Here is a 19,961-nt window from a genome sequence, read left to right on the forward strand (position 1 = left end):
TAAAGAAAAATCAGTCATCTTTATGATGGTAGAGTGTGCACCAGCTCCCAAAGTAATTCGATCATTAGTTATTGACAATTTAATGAATATGGTTCATTATTTTGGAGATGCACCTGTCAATTCAGTAGGTGAGTTTAAATTTCCCATCAAAGTTGATGATATTATAATTATTAATAATATTTTGAAATGTATAGGCACATCACTTATAAATCCTGCTCCATCTGATGTATATAATGAATTGATGGCTATTTTGTCAAAATTTCAAAATGATTTACCCGGTGATAGAAAATGTGTTGTTAATTTCATTCTAGAGCAAATTAAATTATTATTGTTAGAAAAACAGAAATTTAGATATTCTAAAGAATTATTAGTATTCTGTTCATTATTGCATTCTATATCTCCACATTCGTATAAATATTTGCGTAACTCTGGGCTACTTATTTTACCTCATCCCAATACTCTTCAAAGATTATGCAGTACCTTCAGTCTTGACCCTTCACATGAACAGATCGATGTGAATTTTCTATCCTACGCAAGGCAACGCTTTGAAGCTCTTACCAACAATGATAAAATAATCTCTTTAATGGTAGATGAAATTCACATTAAAGCACATATAGATTATAAAGGAGGTAACATAGTTGGAGCAGTTGGTGAAAACAATTGTAGTGCAACAAGTGCATTTACATTTATGATTCAAAGTTTTTTGTCTTCTCATAATGATGTTGTACATATTTTACCGGTTTCAAGAATTACTTCTGAAATTTTGTTCGAAACTATCAAAAAAGTCATCATTGGTCTGGAAAAAATAGGATTTAAAGTTATAGTGGTTTGCACAGACAATAATGCAATAAATGGTAAGGCCATGTCTTACTTCAATGAGCCCCCTAAGCTTTCCATAGTATATAATCACCCATGCTGTAAATACATTTTTGAAAAATTGTCAAAAAAAAAATGAAGAACACCTGTTGAAATGCAAAGAAACATCAAAACGAAAAATAAACAAAAGAGCAGGTGACACAATATGTAAACTTCCGAAAAATGAAACAGAAACCAATGAAACAATTCAAGAACAATTGTTAGAGAGAGCTACAATCAAAAACAGAAAACTGCAAACTGTTACGAAATGAAGCTTTTTTTTAATTATTATTATGCTATGTCATTTTTATACTTTGTTGGTTCCAGTTTGGTTTTTCCTTTTTTGCATAATCTTGATATCTCTTGTTAATATGTGTTATGACTTTTCAAACCATTGTTTTTTATATGTGAATCATGCCTTGATTTTTCTATCCATTCTGTAATTTTGACTGCTTAGAATTAGTTTTTATTTCCCTAAATTTTTTTGAATCACTTAAATTATTGTGTGTGTATTATATTATTATCAGTTTAAATTATTATTTCTCTATTTCAGTGAAATTTTTTGTCTTAATACGAATAATTATGTGTCTTAATGAGAAAATATTTTTAAATGGCAAAAATATTGTAACATTTTTGTTTCCATAATTTCCACTTATGAGTTTGAATTGTGATGCAACCAATAAAAGTACTGCTTGAAATGTAATGTTTTTCTTATTGAGTTCTTGATTTGCTTCATATTAAAATGCATATTTCTTTTTAAAAAAAATTCAATCTATTTAGCTGTTATGTTTTCTTCTTTAGCTTACCAATGAATTTTTCAGCTTCAACTGCATACTTTAACTAACGCATTAATACTTAACTTTAAATTTCCCCCCTCCATGCGCTGCCATTCGAAAAATTGATTTAAACAATTTTTAATAAACCATTACACATCATGTGTGGATAATGACCGTGGTAGGACAAAGATAATCAAGTTATCAAATTTTTTCTTCCGTTCATATAATAACGTATCTGAACTGAATCGAAATGGAAAATGAAGTTGAATCTCGATTTAACGAATTATCCAAAATCGAAATTTTTTTTCTGTTGTAACAAGAAAAATCGTTTTTTAAAAATTGGGTGCAGATTAACACAAATTTATATGCAGAAAATTCTAAAGAAAACATTGAATCGATTAATTTGTTAAATCAGAGTTCGTTATATCGAGGTTCGACTGTATGATAATCCTGCAGTTGAGAAAACTGTCTTCCCCAAGATTTAAGAAAAATCAGTATCAATATATGTATAATGCAAGTTATAAGGAAATAGGAAGAAAAAAATAGCAGCAAACACGGCTGTCGACTATTGCTGACGTCACGAATCAGTGGGGAGGCCTTCTAGCTATAGATGGCGTTGACCAGACCCGCCTGCACCCCCCCCCCCAGTTGCAGCCCTGGGCTCAGCCCCCTTATTGGGGTTGGGAGGGCTCAAATATCCTCCGCTCCTAGGTTCCGGTGCCAAAATAGTAAAATAAAATTAACATAAAAAAAGAAAAGAAATCAATCCCTGAGCCGGGTACCATTGCATTCTAATTCTAGAAATATAAAATTTTCTCCTTACAAATCAGGGATTCCCAAACTATTTATGATAGCATCGTTCATTTTATATATACAGTCAAACCCTGTTAGTGCATCACCCGGTTAATACGTCACTCTGCTTACCACGTCACCTTTTGGAAGTTCCAATTGTCCTCAGGCAGGAATTGGCACAGCTATGGCTTGCTCCGTTTAACGAGTCACTCCGCTTGTTAAGTCATATTTTTGCTCTTCCAAGAGTGACTCATTAACGAGGTTTGACTATATATCTATTTATTATATCCCCGGTCCGGCACCCTGTTAATTTGACCCCACCAGTTGCAGCCCTGTTTCCAGTACCCCTACACTTAAATAACCAGGGCCGGAACTAGGGGAAATGCAGTTTTCACAGTAATATTGAGGGGGCTGCTAATTCTGGGAAGGGGGACGAAAAATACCGTTTTGATCGATTTTTTCAGTGGAGAGGGTAAAAAAATTACATATTCTTCCCCCCACAACAAAAATGATCCTGTCTCCGTTGGACCGGGCTTTTGGACTGACATCTTTTGCGAGGATCCCGATTTTTCACAGGGAAGTGCTTCGAACCTGCCATAGGCATAAACTTGTATTAGGTCAATGGGATCGAGACCCCCCCCCCTATTAATTTTGGGGAACTGGCTCAACCCCCCCCCCCCAAAAAAAAAGCATGAATACGTTTTCCACATCTAGACTCGGAATAATCACGTCATGTCAGTACAGTGTGTTTCTGCCTTCATACAAAGCTGTGACGTGTAAAAAAAAGATGTTGCGATTTTTCTGCGAAAACTTTTTTTCCCGGCCATTCTTCAGGATGCGACTTATTTATTGGAAATTACTGTAATTTTTTCTATGTTCTATTGTAAATTAAATCAGGGAATTTCTATAAAAAGTATGTAGTATTTCTTACTTATGTTATTCAAAATAGTGTTTATTTCATAATGAAGAATTATTCTCAAGGTTATGGCCGTATTCACAGAGCGACAGTTAAATGGCCGATCGAATAACATGCGGATGAATGCTATAGTGCATGTTAGAAAAAAATCGGTATTCTCGTCTAACCAGTGACCAGTTATGACAAGACCACGGCGTTTAACAAGTGATGATGATGATCTTGATGCTGATTCGTCAATAAAGCAGCACGTGTTTATCATTTTTCCGTCTGCTGCTGCATGTATTTTTGAAAACAAGATGGAGGACGATCGCGATGGTCCACTCTCTCTCCAACTGCTTAAGCTACAGGTTGTCCGGATAGCTCTCCAACTCTGAGTGGAATTCCGGCAACTCAACGGTTTTCTTGACGAAATAAGAATGGATGTTTCCAACAAGGCACTAGTAGGAGAAAAAGTACCCCCCCCCCCTCCTTGTTACTAAAGGTCACTCCAGCGAAATAAAAGAAATGCAACGATCTCAATCGAGAACTCGGCTCAATCGCACTAAGCCTTTTCTGAAGGAGACAGGAACGAAAACCACTCCACTGGTACGGCTCGATCACTAAAAGGCTTACCCATTTTTCACGCATATTTGTCGCATAAATCGTGAGAAGAAAATCAAATTTTGTCTGTGCCACACTTATTGAAACCTAAAGTGATTCAGGATACCGGTGGTAAGTTACTACTTCATTGCATGCCTTCTCGTTATTTTGGGGGTAATTAGACATGGCATCTAAAGAACTGAAATGCATATTAGGCCCCACTAAAATTCTAAAAGTTGCCAGACTGCTTTGGCAAAACACCCAAAATATTGCAGACTTCCTAAATGAGGGATCTAAGAATGGCAAGGAAAGATTCTGGGACAGTTTGGAAGCAGCCATCTTAGACGCAGAAAAATATGTAAACGAGCGAAGCAAAGTGGATAACCCTGAATGTCCCACTTATTTAAAAAATAATAATTTTCGCCAATCTTTTTCAAAAATACCAAAGCTATGCAGAATTGCACTTTGAAGTAGCCCCCGAAGTTTAAAAAAACGAAATGATAAAACTCGGGCTAAAGCTTTTTAGGTCCTTCTGCACACACACAAATACAATCAACAAAAAAGGCAAAACTAAAATCCAAAAAATGAACCCTCTGCAACAAGAGCTAAAAAATTCAATAAAGGAAAAAACGGAAGTCAGCCCAAGTGAAACAAGCGCAGATGAGGCAGGGTACAACATCCCATACAATCTAGACGCTAATACAAATGATGAATTTAGTAATCCACAATCTTCAACTAGTTACGCAGTCACATCGTACAAAGAAAATGGCAAAAATAAAAAAAACCAAATAAAAAGCACACAAGCCAAGCTCACACAAATGTGCAAATGGAACAAGACCTCAATATTTCAAGCGAAACAGAGGAAAATAATGAAGATGCAAACGAAAACAACAATAAGAAATTCAACACAGTAATCAAGAAAAAAACACTAGCCAAACTTAATCGCTACCCACAGCTCCCCCTCCCCCCCTCATACTTACCAATATAGAAAACTGGCCAAAATTAAATGAAAAGCTCGAAGAAATTTGTGAATATGAATTCTCCGGGCAAAATTTAAATGAAAATTTTAAAGTTCAACTCAATAGTATGGAAGATTATGTATCTGTAACCAGATACCTAAAAGAAAACAAAATAGACTATCACACATACAGCATCAACCCAAGAGACACTATTAAAGTAGTAATCCAGAATTTACATCTATCTTGTAAACCAGAAGACATTAAAAGCTGCTTAGAAGACAAAGATATAGAAGTAATTAATATCAGCTCCATGACAAGCTTCAGATAAAAAAAAACCATTACTTATGTTTATGGTGGAAACGCCAAAATCTGAAGGAATGAATAAGATTTTCGAAATTGATAACCTCATGAACATAAGAATTACAGTTGAAACCTACAAAAGAAGAGGCAGAATAATACAGTGTTATAAATGTCAACGATTTTTTCATGGCCAAAAAAACTGTTTTAACACAGAAAGATGCATGAAATGCTCACAAAACCACTGGACATATCTGTGCACCCGAAACAGATCCAAAGGGCCACCAACATGCGTTCTATATAAAGGAAGCCACATCGCCAGTTGAGCCGGATGCCCAGAAAACCCCAGGAACAAAAACAAAGTGACTTTCAAACGAATGCAACAAAATAGAAACACTAATAGAAACAACTTCAATAACAATTACCAGCTAACAACTTCAATAACAATTACCAGCTAACAACTTCAATAACAATTACCAGCTAACAACTTCAATAACAATTACCAGCTAACAACAAACAATGGACAATACACTGACACAAACACATACCAGCAAGACATAAGCGATACCAATACACAAGTAAACACCCAAGAAAACATAATAGCTGCAGCAAAAAATGATCAAATAACTATTCAAAACAATCAAAACAACGGACAACTAAATAGAAATGAAAAAAAAGAGATAACTAAATGGGCAGGAACATGCCTTTTTCAACTAAAAACAAACAAATCGATAGAAGAGAAGATAGACCACATACAACAAGCACTCTTAAAAATAATAAGCCTCCTAGATAACAACTAATAATATAAAGAAAGCAAATATAATAAAACCTCCATATAAAAAAAAACAAAAAAAAAACACAAACACTCACACCCATCAATAATGGAACAACTACCAAAACCAATTTCAATATTACACTGGAACGCCGATGGAATCACCGAAGACCTTCCAGAACTAAGAGAACTATTAATAGACAGGAAAACAGACGTTGTATTAGTAAGCAAAACCTTCCTCAAACCAGGGAAATTGGCGAAGATAGCGAATTACACATGCATAAGAAAAGACCGCCTCACTGGCCGCAAAGGAGGAGTGGCAATATACTTAAAAAATCATCTTAGATACAATATACCCCAACTACAAGACTCAAACAATCTAGAATTCATTGCCATTGATGTATCATTCAACAGATCAATCAAACTAAGAATAGCTGTAGCTTATAAACCCCCAAATAATGAACATGATCTAAATGCAATACAGGACATATTTCACTGCACAATACCATGCATACTTATGGCAGACCTAAACTCAAAGCACACACAATGGCATTCAAACATCAGCACCCGTAGAGGGAAGGAACTAAAAGAGTTCTGTGACAGAAAAAATATACAAGTAATCGGAACCAGAACACCAACACATCGCCCACGTAACACATATCACAGACCCGACGTATTACACATTACCCTAGCAAAAGGAATACACACAATGATAACACCAATAGTATTAAATGAGCTCAACTCAGATCATTTACCAATCGAAATTGAACTAGACATGTACAGAGAAAAAATAATTGAACCATTAAAAATCATCAACTGGGAACAATATCAAACCAAGCTGAGGGACTATAGTATAATCCACACATAACAAGAAGCAGAAAGTATGACAACTAATCACAGAACACATACAAACTGCACTAAACCAATCCATAACAACTAAAACACGAGATCTACACCCATTAAAACTACCGCAATGGCTAAAGGACATGATAAGAGATAAAAATAGACACAGAAAAAGATGGCAAAACACAAGAGATCCTAGACACAAAGTTTTATACGATCAAAAATTTAGAGAAACAAGGGAAGAAATTTAAAAATATAAGATTCGCCGAGTGGATCATGGATGCAAAACCTGAAAACGAATCACTATACGAAATACAAAGACGAATGAAAAATAAAAAAAGAATAGGGATACCAGTCATACACAGTAGAAACAACGGGCTAATATACGAAGACGAAGAAATAGCCAACGAATGCTCCATAGACTTAGAACAGCAATTTAAACCTAACCCTGACACACTAGAAAGCAGAACACAACAAATAAAAAGAGAAGTTGAACAATTTCTACAGGCAGAAATGGAAGAAGAAATAAACATAATGACACCCACAAACAATGAGGAAATACAACAAGTATTAAAAAAGTTAAAACCAAAAAAAAAGCACCAGGAAATGATGGCATAACATCAAAAGCAATAAAACTATTAACACCAAATATGATCACATCACTTGTCAACCTAATTAACCTGCTTTATAAACACTAGCATACTTCCCCAAATTTTGGAAAAACGCAATAATAAAAATGATCCCAAAACCTAACAAACCACCAATGTTTACAATAGGTTACCGCCCAATAGCTTTACTACCACATCTATCTAAAGTTTTCGAAAAGATGATAAAAGCAAGATTAAACAAATACACAAATGACAACTTACTAGGTAGGTACGAACAATTCGGCTTCAAAGAAGGGCACGGGACAGTACACCAACTAGTAAGAATCGTCAAATATCTCCAGGAAATGAAAGCTACAAGGATTATGCTGTTGCAGCACTACTAGACTACAGTAAAGCCTTCGATAAAATATGGCACAAAGGTCTTCTACACAAAATGATTAGAAGAGAATATCCCACTAATATGATCAAATTCATGAGATCATATACAAATACAACGCCACAACAGGCAAATTGCCCAACGAGGTGGCTGACTTAAGAACATCATGGATCCCGAGCCATTTTTTGGAGGCCCTACCTACTACTGCTACACCACACATGCACCCCCCCCCCCCCCGCGGAACCCCCCAACGAATCGGTACATGCGGGAATGTGCGTGTACGTGTAGTGCAACCTGACGTAAAGTTTGTTTCTCTGTAATGCTTGTTATGTGTAGTGCTGTCATCTGCCCCCAGTTTTTCTAACTATGAGTGAAGTGTTATGGTTGAATGATTTACTGTTGTAGGACTGTTGCTCTCTGTGGCGAGACTTTTTAACGGGGAGATCGGCTCACATTTGCGCCTTGAAGTTGGGAACCACAGAAAACCAACTTCAGCCGACCACCACTGTGGGGTTCGAACCCGGATCCTCGCATCACGAGTCCGGCACTATAACCACTCGACCACCACAGCGGCTAACAAGAACTTATCAAGTCAAGATCAACGACACAATATCAACAAAAAAGAAAAATCAGAGCTGGCATCAACCAAGGATCTAACCTTGGGCCAACAATACACAACCTATTAATGGACGATTATCCATTAGTCCCTAAAGTAGGGGTCTTCAACCGGTGGCCCGCCGTCGCTATTTTGGTAACCCGCCAAAACATTTCGATCGATTGACACAATATCATTCAAAAATAAGGTAATACGAAGATTTCAACAAAACAAAGTCACCCAGCTTCATATAGACTTATAACAAGGACAGGCTGATCAGTGTACAGTATTTAGCTTCTTAATAAGGCTTTTAACGTAAAAGAGAGAGAGAGAAACCACACCATACACTTCTTCACTATAAATAACTTCGAGTATATCCCATTCTCCTTGAGTGGGAGAAAGCAGAAATGAACGGAATTTCCATGGTATCGTATTTCTCGGGTGCATGGTTGGGTAAGGAGCAGGTGGATGTGTGTATCTTGATTGGTTGGAAAAAGGATTTGTACAATATTGGTACAGTTCGTTTAGTTGTGTTTTTGGTCTTTGAAGCCTTTCATGAGAAGCCTTTTAATGAGTGCACGATGGCGAACTGTGATAACAAAAAAAAGGAAAGTTGAAGAAATGAGACTTTTTTTCAAGAAAAGTGGTCATTCCTAGATGCTTCAGCGCCTGTTTTCCTTGAAGGAGAAAGGTGATGAATTCACGAAATCCGAAGGAAAACTTACTGGAGAGCAGGGTTGTTTGGTTTAAACCACGTTGGTTTAAACCTTGGTTTTTTTTTAAAAAAACCACTTTGTTTTTTTTAAAAACCAAATAAATCAAATAAAATCAAATAAAAGTTGCCTAAATATAATTTTTTTCCTTGAAAAATATCATATTGGTTCATTATTAGCCAAAATGTTTCATTTTTACCACATTTTATATCCTTGGGGTACATTCTGATGGTATATCTTTAAATGACATAAGATTTTATAAGTGGTTTTTTTCAAAAAGTCTCATAAAAGTGGCCAGAATATATATAGATTTTTCATATGAAGTATCTTAGTCATTTAAAGTTATATATAAAAGCCAAAATTTCTCATTCTTACAACATTTTTTAACCTTTGGCTACATTCTGATGCTCTATCTTAAGCAAATTCATGAATAAGGAGTGCATCACACATCTAAATGTAGTGGTGTATTTTATCTCACAGGGTTTCTTTTTTCTCTTCACAAAGAAGCAGCTACAGTAGTGACACCATCATGCTAGGGGCAGGTGGTCCTATAATCCAATAAAGACACCAGCTGTCCTTAAAGGACAAAGACCAGTGTACTAGTAGTTACATTACCTCACATACATTTTCATTTTCTTTCCCATAAGAAGTAGCACATGTCCTACTCTATATCTCCCAGTCTTAATATTTTTTCAATAGTAGTTTTTTTTATACTTTCACACACACACTGTTAAGCCCAGTTAATCAGGGTTCTACTAAATAATAATAACAGATTTATGAAAAATAATCAGCTATATACGCTATGCCGCTGTGGTGGTCGAGTGGTTATAGTGCCGGACTCGTGATGCGAGGATCCGGGTTCGAACCCCACAGTGGTGGTCGGCTGAAGTTGGTTTTCTGTGGTTCCCAACTTCAAGGCGCAAATGCGAGCCGATCTCCCCGTTAAAAAGTCTCGCCACAGAGAGCAACAGTCCTACAACGGTAAATCATTCAATCATAACACTTCACTCATAGTTAGTAAAACTGGGGGCAGATGACAGCACTACACATAACAAGCATTACACAGAATCAAACTATACGTCAGGTTGCACTACACGTACACGCACATTCCCGCATTTACCGATTCGTTGGGGAGGGTTCCGCAGGGGGGGGGGGTGTGGTGTAGCAGTAGTAGGTAGGGGCTCGGGGATCCATGATGTTCTTAAGTCAGCCACCTCGTTGGGCAATTTGCCTGTTGTGGCGTTGTATTTGTATTTGTATACAGGGAGATTATAATTTGAATTTTGATTCTCCAAAACTATACAATAAGTACTGATCGGAATGACTTGAAAATTTGCATGGATACTCCTGAAGCAATGGAAGTTTCTTTCGCAAAAGAAAAACGTGCAAAATGTGCAAGTAGATGATGCTGTACTTGGCCAGCAGTATAATCTATTTTGTGCAACCACATCATTTCGGCACTTCCACAGCATCAGTGTGTGGATAGAACTTCTATCAAGATGCACATTGCAATACCAGCAAAGCAGCTGCTGAAGAACCATTTTGACAGGATGCACCTTAACCCTTGCAACTTCTGACTGTGGGGGCACCTCAAAATGTTATGAACAGTGGTCAGATTGCAAACTTTGGTGAATTGCAATCTCCAGCACCCCCAAAGCAGAATGTTTTGCGATGTTCTGCAAGTAAAAATTCACATATACATAATAGCGCTTTTCTACACTTTTCTTAAAATTCTTCCAGATTGTTCTGCAACAGCACTGGTTGTTCTGCAACATACGTCGCACATTTTGGCATATTCTGCTTTGGGGTCCAGCACATTCCCTATATAAGTTCCTCAGGAATATTAATGGGGGGGGGGGGGACGTGTTTGGTTTAATAAAGCTGAATTGCAAGCACATCCACATTATGATCATGGTATACTCCGATTCTGCTGTTGAACAAGAATTTTTGTGCTTTCAACCTCATAGCCAGAACACGCGGTGGACAACATATTTAACATTTCTTAAGTAAGTTGTAGTTATTTGTTCAATTACTTCGTTTTTTGTGATGTTTCCATGAATTATGAAATCGTGAAATGCTATAATTAAGCTATCATTCTGCCATGACTGGCTATCGTTTCCATTCTGCGTGCAAATTTCCCACATGTTAAATGATGTCATTAATTTTACATTTTTAAGTATTTTTTCCCCTTTATCAAATAAAGTTGAATTTTTTCAGGAATATTCATGTCAATTTTCAAGTCATCTTGACAATCATTCTTTTTTTACAGTGTTTTGAAATCAGAACCTTAGTTATAATCACCTTGTATATCATAAATCATTGCTAATTAATCTGAATTATTTATGCTTCATTAAAGACATTATATTCACCTAATTTTTATAACTTTTTGCAAAATAGCTTCCTAATTAAGTATACTGAAAGTAACTGGAGAAAAACCTTTATATATTATATGATTAATAATAACATTAAAAGAATTTTCAAACACACAGTAATCCATTGAGTTAAGCAAAAAATAATTAAATTGCAAAAGTTGGTTTTTGTTAAAATGTAAGAAATATTTATTGATTAATTAGTATGGGAATAGTGTTAATTACATTAATAACCATTTAATTTTAGTTAATTATTAGAAGTTTGAATGATTTTTCAGAAATTTCATTGTTTTTAATGTTAATACTATTTAAAACAAAAAACCGGTTTAAACCAAAAAAACCTGGTTTAAACCAAAAAAACCTGGTTTAAACCAAAAAAACCTGGTTTAAACCAAAAAAACCTGGTTTAAACAGGTACCTGGTTTTTCAAAAAACCGGTTTTTTTACCAACCCTGCTGGAGAGTTTCAAGATAAAAAGTGGGTGGGAAATTTCACATTTCTTGTCGATGTCACTGGTCATCGGAATGATCTAAACTACCACTTACTGGGAAAAGACCTACTTGTCCATAATTTTTATGACAACGTAAAAGCATTCGAAACTAAATTAGTCCTTTGGAAACGTCAATTGCAAAACAAAAACTGCATACAAAATTATTGAAGTTGGTAAATGGATCTACAACTTGGAAACCAGACGATTATGGACAGTGCATTTCAAATCTGAGAATGGAATTCAGAAGCAGATTTTCCGACTTCTGCGAGAACGAAATTTCTATGAAAACATTTTCCTCACCATTCTCGGTTGATATCGAAAGTGTTCACCCAGAGCTACAATTAGAATTTGTGGATTTGCAATGTGACTCTCTGCAGTTAAATGCAAGTTTTTTTTTGAAATTCCTTCATTAATTTATTTTTATTCCAAGTATGTGTCCGAACAAAAGTATCCAGAAATACGCAAATATTCATTGTTCATATCTTCTACATTTGGCAGCACTTACATTGTTGTTTAGTCGAATTAAGAATACAAAATCAAAAACTAGAATACGCCTGACTGATCAGCATTTGGAGGATACTTCACGAATAGCAACAACACAAATTTTGCCTAACATTGAAGCTTTAGTCAAGCAAAAATACAGCCAAGTTTCGCATTAATTTAGGAATTACATCCACTCACATTCGTAATGTAAGTAACCAAAGATTTTTTTTTATTTGGTGCATAATTAATTCAACATATATATATGTATAAAATCATCCATTTTCATTCTGTTTCATACAATGTAAAAAATACCTAAAATAATTGGTCTTACTTCAATTCAGCTTAATTTTTTGAAATGCTACATAATGAAATCATAAAGTATGCAGTACGCTTCTCATTTTAATTTGTCGTATCTGAGTGTACGTGGGATCAACCTTTGGCAGGGGGGTGGGACACACTGATATTGATTAGAAGCACAAGAAATCTCTGAGAAAAATTCAGATTTACCAACTTTCAAAAGCATTTTCCAGTAACAGAAATGTATTAATATAGCAAAAAAGGTCAATAAAGTCAATTTTTTGACACTATAATTTGAAATTTTTTATTTTTTTAAATCATTCAAAATTAATATTTGTTAAAATTAATTGAATTGAATGTTTAAATTCTATAAAATATTTTGAAACATATTTAATTTGTGATCGTCTTTGGTGAGGGTGGGGGGTTGCCCCCCTACGTCATTAATGAGTGGCCCGCGGAATGCGAAAATTTTTTTATGTGGCCCTCGAGCGTAAAACGTTGAAGACCCCTACCCTAAAGGCATACTGGGGAAATATGCGGACGACGTAATCATAATAAGCTCAAACAGAAAAGCGGCCAAAGCGATCGATAAGCTCCAGGAACTAATAGAAAACGTTGAAAAATGGAGCGACAAAAACAGAGCTAAACTAAACATAGATAAATACATTTTAATCTGGCTCACAAACAGAAAAATCCCAGAAAACACATACATAGAAATAAATGGTCACACAATAAACCACTCAACAGAAACAAATTACTTGGGCATTATGTTAGACATAAGAATAAATTTTCGAAAACACATTGAAAAACAAATCCTAAAAGCTAATGTAGCCATAGAAGAATTAATGAGATTTTGCTACCCAGGATCAGCTCTAAGCTTAAAAAATAAAATACTAACGTATAAACAAATAGTCAGGCCAATACTAACATACGGAGCACCAGCTTGGGCTTTTGCAGCCAAAGAACACATATATAAACTTCAAATCTTTCAAAACAAAACACTCCGTAAATTCACAGAAGCACCCTGATACTTCAGAACAACAGATTTACGTAATGAACTAAAAATCGAATCAATCGCCACACATTTAAAAAGACTAACTAGAAATCTACACGATAAGATGGAGGAATTGCCATATGCAGAACTGAGAGAAATGTGAATTACGTAGAAAACGAAAAAATGAGATTGCCAAGACCAAGAAACTTTCTCACATACAAATTTGCCAAAGAATTCTAAAAGTAATATCAAATCAACTTACCTAAACAACAATGAAAAGATGATAATCCATCCCCACATAATATAAAGCAAATAATCTATAAACATATAATCAACATCACATAGCCCCCAGTCCTAAAATGGAAAGAGAAGGATAAAACAAATAAGTAAATAAATAAATTAACAAAACAATATTATAACATGTTTAACACACAAACGCAAATAATATAAAAACAAAAACAAGCCAAATCAATAATGACCTTATAAATAAATAACAAAATACTCATTTCAAAGAAAAAATAAATCTTCCATATATGTTAACACAGATCGTCTCCAATGGATGGCGCCAAAGACCTTCAAAAATACAAAACAATATATAAGCAATCAATAACAGTGAAAAACCTTTAATAAAAGACCTTTAATAAAAAATACACATAAACAATAAATAGACACACTCCCATAAATTCACGAAATAATAATTATAAATCAACATGGAAAGATATTCCTCTAAATAAACAAAATAAGAGCTACAATTCATATATACCCAATATAACATAGAGCTCACACAAAAATAATAAAAAATTAACTGCCAAAACTAAAAATCATTTCACCACTACCAGATAACGCCAAAGACCTCAATTAAACACACCACATAAAACTCATACCTCCCAACAATTAAATAATTAATAGCAAATAAATATCAATGAAATAAATCCTAGGGAAAACAAAAAATTACACTCCCACAACATCATTAAGCCAAACCAAAATAACAATGCTCAAATAAATAAATACTGTACATTAAACATATGCTAGCCTATAACCGCAATAAAATGTCCATAATAGAATATTAAAGACCAAAAGTAAATACAAAATGATAATAAATCACTTACCCCATCAGGAATTATAATAAACTAAATCCATCATGATATCACATCAATTAAACTCAATTAAAAAAAGGTTAAATAAACACAACAAATTACGCTTCTTCTTATGTTATTTTTACACTAGCGGCTAAAAATCCGACATTCCCTGGTGAACTTGGCCAATCACAGAGGAGCGGGAGTGAGTTACTCTCGAACCGGTCGTTACTTCGTGTAAAATACTTCGGAAACTGTCGTGACTTCGGAAACTGTTCGGAACTTACAATGCGCAAGCGCGTTCTCCGTAATTTTGTAATATTCTGCGCTCTTTTCTCATTTTTTTCTGGCTCTCATCTTTATTTTTTTCCATCAATATTTTCTACATAGTTTTTTTTTTCATCAATTTCCTGTTGGTTTGGGTTCATGTATTTGAAGTTAATTGATTTTTCTTTTATAATTACTTTTCCTACATTGTGTATAATTCTGTTTTTATTTTTCCTGCATTAAATACATTTTCCTGTTATTATTTTTCCTACATTACGTATATTTTTTTTATTTTTCCTGCATTACGTATATTTTAATTATTTTCCCTACATTAAAAGTACATTTTCCTGTAATTTTTCCTACATTGTGTATTTTCCTGTAATTTTTCCTACATTGTGTATTTTCCTGTAATTACTTTTCCTACATTACATGTACCTTTCTGTTCTTATTTTTCCTGCATATTAAGTACATTTTCTTGTAATTATATTTTCTACAGTAAGTATACTTTCCTGCAAAGAAGGATAAAAAATCTGAAAATCCACTCCTTGAGAAAATTCTACGTACACCTATGTTTTCCTGTAATTAACTGTATGGGATGAAATAAAATAGAATTTACAATGTCTAAGTCTCTTCGCGCATGATGTTTCCATGATTTATTCAATGTGGAAAAAAAAAAGAAACCAAAAAAAAAAAATAAATAAAGCTGTCTAAATTCATTAATATTTGAGCACTTTCAAAGTGGTTTACTACAATTTCTGCTTGTATCGCTGAACTTTTGTGACAAGCTTATGACTTTTGAATTTAGAAAACTAATCATTTCCACAACCTTCAAGGTTTTTCTTGACTTGGTACACACTGTGGATACAACACATCCTCAGACCAATATTTTGGGATTAGCTCATGATTAGTGGTAAGTTATTAAAAGTTGTTTTAGCCCCACTGTTTGGGATGGTCAGCTTAAGTTGGTTTTTCAATTTTAAGGTGCAAATCTAAGCCAAACTCCCATTTAACCCTTTAAGTGGTGTTTGAAATTTTCCTGATCAGCATTTGAAATTGCCACATTTGGAATTGCAAAACCTTGCCATTATGTGTGTGGCTTTCTATGAAGAGAACCCTTTTTGTATTATTTATATATTGAGCATATATTTCTTTTTTTTTCTCGCTTCTTCTTCTTATCTAACCTAGAACAATAGCTAACTCTGCCCACTAACAGTTGATTGGTTGGAGGGGAATGGAAAACATTTTATTGTAAAAACAGTTTCACTGCATTTTAATAGAAGACAAAATATTTCGGGGTGACAGAAATAAAGCAGATCAGGTTTGACAAGATATCTCAGGATTGCCACTGAAAGGGTAAAAAAGGTCTCTTTGGGCAGAGCAACACGGTCTATAATATTAAAAATTTAATTCATGATCATGTTTATTTTTAATATTGTAGAATCGTGTCTGTAATGTCTTATTGATGGCCTTATCCGCTCGGCTGTTAGAATAATTGTTTATTCTACAGTTTATATCTGTTTATCTACTACTCTGTTTATCTAATATATGTTTATCTTCAATGTTATAGAATGTCTGATCTCATATTGATTTTGATGGTCTGATCCTCTCTGCTATATCAGGAAATTGCTTATTTTATAATGTATAAAAATTCAAAACACCACGTACATCTGCACAGTATTACAGAATACTATGAAAAATAGCATTTTCAATCTATGGAAATACAAGCAGCAATTAAAAAAAAAATTTTAATTTAAAAATATATAAAATCGTGTTTATTTCTAATTGCCTTTGAGACTATGACATAGTGCGTGCAACTTTGTTTATTTATGTTAAACATCATTCAATAACATATGACTTAATAAAAAATTTTGTGTTCAAAAATTTTTTCCCTCTCACTGTGTATAATTATTTGTGCATTTCTATTGTTCTCACAACCGTTCAAATATTACGTAAGCACCAATAGGGAAAAATAGGGTTTTATATTTGCTTTTAATAGCAAGGAAGGAAGGGATTGGAATGAAGATTATCTAAGCATTTGGATGAGAACATATTGGCGTGGCTTTCTTCAAATCGGGTTTGAAGAAAATTGAATATATCAGTTTATCGAGGATATATAACTACAGTACCTTGGCTAACATTTTTTTTTCCATAGTTTTTCTGCCTTGGCTAACGGATGTGATTAATGAACATTTTCTTTAATACAAATGCAAGCAATGACATAAATCAGCTGCATCATGAGATGAATTTGAGCTAATCATTGTCAGAATGTCACTCGAAGATTGATTTACTCACATCCCCTATTTTGTAATCTTTTCCCCAGATGTACCAAAACACAAATGGATGGGGGACACCTACACACTCGACTGTGTTAACACTGGCTTAAGCAGAATAAAGCTGGTGTTTGTGTGCATAGTTTAAAATAAAAAGATCTGTATCTTATACTCCAATAAATTCTCATTTATAGCTCTCAAAGCTATTCATTTTAGCATTTGGTCAGTTTTTATCGTCTTTATAACATTCCTTGGTATTTTAAAAAACGAACTTGGTATTTTAAATTTTGAGCCATACCTGGAATAAATCAAACAATATTCCATAGAAACTTATGGAAAATTGTGTTTCAACAAACAAAAGTGATTCTGGAGCGAATTTCTTCATACAATACTGTATCCTCATTCAGAGCTGCAACTAGATACTTTGTCACCCAGGGCAAGCTGGAATTTTGGCGCCCCTTGCATATAGAGGAAGCAGTTAAAGAGTGAATTTGGCGCCCCTTCTGGTTCAGCACCCAGGGCACCAGACCCGCCTGTCTTCCCCCCCAGTTGCAGCCCTGTCCCCATTTCCAACCAAATCTAATACAGTATCTCATACTACTAAAGACATAATTATCAAAAATTTCCTGTTAATTGAGCATTCATCGCACTGATATAGATTTTTAATAGAATCATTTTTCATCCTTTTAATCAAAGCATTGATATGTGATTTGGAAAATGATGCATCAGTAATTGGACCAGATTTTGACCACATTTGACATTTTAATGAAATGAAACTCACAGGGCACTTAGATAAGCTACACATATTAGTAAACAGCTCAGCAAACCACACATTGAAGATTATTGTTTAGATCAGTGGTTCTCAACCTGGGGCCTTATGGTCCCCTTGCGGTCCTGGGATATTCTAGGGGGGGCCACGGGGGAAAATCAAAAGAAAGGTGATACACGACAGGTGGTGAAGGAAGTCATAGAGAACTGTGAAGAGAAAAGCTTTAAAAGTGAAACATAGTTGAAAAATATTACTACTTTCAGAATCCATCAGATTCGTCCACAGAAGGGGGCGTCTTAACCTTTGGGTCTATGTGGGCATGACCCGGATCTTCATGTCTATAATGGAGGGAGGGAGACTGCACTATATGGGATCTGCTACTACAATTTTCATATGTAAGATGTTACTTAAAGCTAAGTATGGAGGGCCGCCAGAACAACGGTTGATGTGTTGGTAGGGTCGATTTATCGTGCATGTTCGTTGAATCGTCCCGTATTTCACACAGACCGTTTTTTACAATATAATTTGACTCCTGGGAGACATTTGAATCCGTGTATAGCCAGGATTCCAGAGATTGATCTGATTTATTAAAATTTCATTCATAATAAAAAATAGAGAGTATCTCACTCTTGGATGAGGGGCCCTGGATAGGATAGAGGGCCACGAGAAAAAAGTGTGATCCATGGGGGGGGGGGGGCATGAGCTGAAAAAGGTTAAGAAACACTGGTTTAGATGAAAGGGGTTTTGAAACCAACTTGATCGATGCTCTTCTGGGCATTCGAAATGTACATGCACTATTAAGGAATCAAAAAGTTATTTTTTTAGTTTTGCTGGCAAAAGATGTTAGTAAATTATTATAAAGCACAATGGCAATTGATGGTTGTTTTGTTGATTGGTAGAGGTGCTCACCTCAGCAGTGCAATGTCCTGAAATCCTGATCTATTCTACTAGGTTGCTTCAGATCAACAAGAGAAGTAAAGAGGGCTGGGGGGGGGGGCCTTACACAGGACCTACCTTTAAAAGGGGGGTACAGGGTAAAATATTTCCTCTCATCACAAGCTTTCAAAAAACATTTTAGATTTACAGAAATGAATGAAAACAGTACAGATATTTTTATACGATATTTCATTAAAATTATTTGAATTTAAATTTTTAAATTCAACTTTTATCTCTTGGAGGTCACTTGGGGTCACCCATTATACAATATATCATTATATCCCCCCCCCCCCCGCGTATCTCTCGAGAATGGGGAGGGCAGCCGAAGCCCCCTTGGTTAATAACGGTACTAATCTAGAAGGTTTTGGTCCAGTTTACTTGATTTTGCTGACAAGTGGGGGTTGGGGAGGGGTAAAATCCCATAAAATTTTGCTTAAGTAATACTTGAACGGTCTATAGTTACGGCCCAACCACTTCCTGCCGCTCGGATCTGTTGTTTACATTTCTCTTACAGTGTTTACGCCGCTAAATTTACGGTTCGAGAGTAACTCATTCCTGCTCCTCTGTGATTGGTCGAGTTCACTAGGGAATGTCGGATTTTTAGCCGCTAGTCTTCTTACAATACACAATACAATAATAATTATACAGGGCTCTCGGCTACTAGGACCATACCCTGATCATGAGAAAAAATAGAGGAGAAAATTGACAGGAAAGAAGATGCTCGATCATAACAAGAACCATAAATAAAGTATTTTCACAAACAATGACAATAACAAAAGCATTAATAATGCCTCATAGTTAAACAGATACTGAAAAAAAAATTATAACAGTACAAAGTTACGAGTATGGAAATAACTAGAGAGGGAGGGGAAAAAATTATATATATACACATGCACATGCAAATAAGTAACAAAAGAAAAAGTAGCACG

General features: G+C 35.0%; 1 long non-coding RNA gene across 1 annotated transcript in view; it reads right to left on the reverse strand.

The window, feature by feature from the left end:
* Positions 1-15,952, reverse strand: part of LOC149081295 (uncharacterized) — a 67,132-nt gene extending 51,180 nt beyond the window's left edge. The window contains exons 1-3 of the long non-coding RNA XR_016193420.1: positions 14,824-15,952; positions 14,194-14,287; positions 13,977-14,068 (exon numbers count right to left, since the gene is read on the reverse strand). This is a non-coding gene — a long non-coding RNA (uncharacterized LOC149081295). The remainder of the gene's footprint in view (positions 1-13,976; positions 14,069-14,193; positions 14,288-14,823) is intronic.
* Positions 15,953-19,961: the final 4,009 nt, after the last annotated feature.

Source organism: Pholcus phalangioides, unplaced genomic scaffold (assembly GCF_987345545.1).
Source record: "Pholcus phalangioides strain wild (caught in Gottingen) unplaced genomic scaffold, Ppha-v1.0 ptg000010l_1, whole genome shotgun sequence".
Lineage (NCBI taxonomy): Eukaryota > Metazoa > Arthropoda > Arachnida > Araneae > Pholcidae > Pholcus > Pholcus phalangioides.